The sequence below is a fragment of the Belonocnema kinseyi genome, chromosome 4 (assembly GCF_010883055.1).
Source record: "Belonocnema kinseyi isolate 2016_QV_RU_SX_M_011 chromosome 4, B_treatae_v1, whole genome shotgun sequence".
NCBI classification, from domain to species: Eukaryota; Metazoa; Arthropoda; class Insecta; order Hymenoptera; family Cynipidae; genus Belonocnema; species Belonocnema kinseyi.
Window position 1 is genome coordinate 84984008 of NC_046660.1, and position 3555 is coordinate 84987562.

Here is a 3555-nt window from a genome sequence, read left to right on the forward strand (position 1 = left end):
TAGTTGAATTCATCTGTTATTTTATTTAAAATTAAAATCTTTGGGTTGAAACATCTACTATTACATTATGCGTTAAGAATTCGTTTTATTTTTTCTTAAAAATTAAATCACTTAGCTGAACTACTTTGTTAAAAATGTATTTTTTAGAAAAACGTTCATTTCTTTGATTAAAAATTTGGCTGCAAATTCCTATTTTTTGTTTAAAATTAGTTTTTCAGCGCAAAAAGGAACTTCTCCATTTTTGGTTGAAAAATCACTTATTTTAGAGATAAATTTTTTATTGTCTTGAAGGTTCAACAATGTGGATGACATTTTTTTTCATCTTAACTGCAAAATCTTTATTTATTGAAAATTCGTCTTTTTGATTGGAAAGTTCATGGCTTTTGTTAAAAACTTGAATATTTGGTTAAAAATTAGCATTTTTTGGGAATATCTACTCCTTTTTTTTAGAGAGAGAGAGAGAGAGAGAGAATTTTTCTTTTTGTTGAAAATTCAACTGTCTTCTAGAAAAGTATCCTTTTTGGCTTGAACATTTAACTAGTTCGTTGGAAATGCACTTAGGGTTAAAATTCGACAGTTTGGTGAAAAAATCATCTTTCTAGTTAGAAAACTGAACAGTTTGGTTAAAAATTCATCTACTTTGTTGAAACTCTATTTATTTTGTTGAAAATTGAAGTATTTTATTGAAAAGTTATAACTTTTGGTCGAAAATTCCTCCCTTTGGATTAAAAGTTCACCTCTTTATGGTAGAAAAGTCAACTTTTTTACTGAAATAAATAAATAAAAATAGTAAATCTATCAATTTTAATCTAAAATGTTATTAAGTTTATCCATTTATAAAAGAGTCTACATTAGGAATTTCATAAGATTGAAATGCTGCTCCTTAAATATTGATAATAGTCTGAGAAAAATCAGAGAGTTTTAAAAATAAAGTTTTTCTTCCGCTCTAATTAATCTTTTACAGAAAATAAGTCTTCTTTTCAAGCTTAATATTGTTAAGCCATAAATTAAGCCCTTTTTAGCTTGAAGCTGAATTTCAGTTTACTTTCTGTTTTTAAAAAAGGCCCCTTTCTCTTAAAACTGGAACCTATTTCTTGAAATAAACTTTTTTCTATGTATTAAATTGAAACATTTTCTCTTAAATGCAGACACATTTTAGTGAATCTAAATGTAACAATTTCAAGGTGTAACAATTAAAACATTTTTCATTTGATTTGAATAATAAAGAATATTTCTATTTAAATGATTCCGCATTGTCCAGATTCCACATTAAAAAATTGTCTGGCTTAAAGTTTAATTAAAAACTTTTACTAATTAACAAATGGCATTTTATTTAGTTCAAAATAATATTTTTTATTTCTTTAATTTAGAGTATAAAATTTTACTCAAATTTTTCTCATTCAAGATTGTTTCATTTAAATCAGTTTCAGTTTAAATCAGTCATTAGTATAGTTAATTACCATAATGTAATTAGTAATGAAGTTTTTCACTTACTTCTTCGTAAAAGTTTCAATTTCAAAAAATCCAAGTTTAAATTATTAAAATTTTTGTCTTATGAAATCCTCCGAAATTTAAACAAATTCTATGTTCTCTACTATTGTCATTTTCATATTTTATACCTTTTAAATTTTAAATTGTACAATTTTCAATTTTTTGATAATTTTTTGAATTAAACTTGCATTTTAAACGCTTCATCATGTTACTATATAGACCACATTTTTCAATAATGGAATTACATGGATTCTGAATATTTCTAAAATGGTCACGATTAACTTTTAATTGAATCAACTTGTAAAGTTTCCAACTGCACTTGACTACTTTTTTCAATTAAATTAAAGTGTTCTTTTTTTTCAATTTTCAATTGTTCGAAAACTCAATTTGTCGATTTTTAATATTTTGACAATGCAGACTTCTGGTATCTTATATTTTTTATTCTTAAATTATAAGTCATGCTCGAATCTGACTACAAGAATCATTAAAATATTAAATGTATAATCGCTATCTCGCTAAATTGAACACTGATATCCCATCGGCCATAAAATAATTAAGTGCAGATTTTTATCGTGCACTTTGTAAACATATATAAAATTGCAATTTTCTCCAATATTTCGTTCTAAGTTTCGAAAATTTTATAATTAAAAATTTGTCATAAGGACAACCGCAGGATTTCACCGGGAGCGGGTGCTAATCTGAAAAATTGCACCCGCTTCCAGCGAAATCGCGGTAAAATTTTAGCCACAACCACGTCTCACAACCGTGAGATAGCTGGTTACAGTCTGTAAAGGAATCAATACGACGATCCAACAAAATCCTCGTGCACCCTAAGAACACGGAGTGACCCAAGGACAAACGCCTTCTGCATTTTTCCCGCAAGTGTTCTAGCATATTGTTGACACGCAGGGATGCTTTTTAGGCTATTAGCAAGTGAAAGCTTGGCACCTCCAAGAGCGCCGATGATAAGGACGATCAGTTTAACAGAATATTCCGGGTACAATCGTTGCAACTCCCTTATAAGGTCTCGATACCTCTCTTTCTTTTCATTCTCCTCGGCTATGATGTTTTTGTCAGCTGGTGCCGAAAATTCGATAACGAACATGGTTCGCTTCTCGAAGTCAAGAAGAACCATGTCAGTCCTCGAGTGAGCAACAGAAACAATTGTCAAGAATATAAAGTTCCAGTATATGCGGCACTTCCCATTCTCGACAATTGACTCATTTCCCTAGGAGCATTTAGAGGAGCAATATTAAGGTGACAGAGATGGTAATAAAGCACTCTTAGTGCCGCATTGTGCCTTTGAATGTAGGTCGTTCCGGCGTGTGTTGGACAACTAGATAGTATGTGAGCTAAATGCTCGGGGTGTGCATGGTACGCCCTGCAGCTATCATCGGGAATGTCTTGGCTCAAAATGTGGCGACGGTATGTTAACGTGGAAATGACACCGTCTTGGAATGCAAAATTGAAACCCTCTGTACCAGACTTCAATCCGGGCGATTTAAGGAAAGCAAACGTTAGCTCACAAGACATTGACTGATCCTTCACATTTCTGTGGAAGATACCGTGCATCCTCTTATCGAGGAGCTGTTCACGAAAGTTTTTCTCTTGTACTTTCTTAATCCAGGCTTTCAGGAGTGAATACTCGAGATAGATTAGATTTGATTCATTTTGCTCACCCCTAATACTGAAGTCAAGTCCGAGTGTTTCAGCAGCCTCCTCCGTTGCTTTGTACAGAAATGCTCCTTTGCCCACTTCTTCGTGATTCCTGACCATTTTAAGAAGAGGATCTCTTCCATTTGCAACTCTATGTGCTGTACCCAGAATAATCCTGTTGTGAAAACATTCAAGACTCAATATTCCGCGACCCCCTTGAAGGCGTGAAATGTACAGTCGCGGAACGGAAGACTTAAGATGCATGCTTTTTTTCATGTGCATAACCTTTCTTGTCCCGATATCAATAGATTTGAGCTCGTTCTTCGTCCATGGAACTACTCCAAATGAATAGAGTAGTACCGGGACGGCAAGCATGTTCGTTGCAGATACTTTGTTCCTCGCCGACAG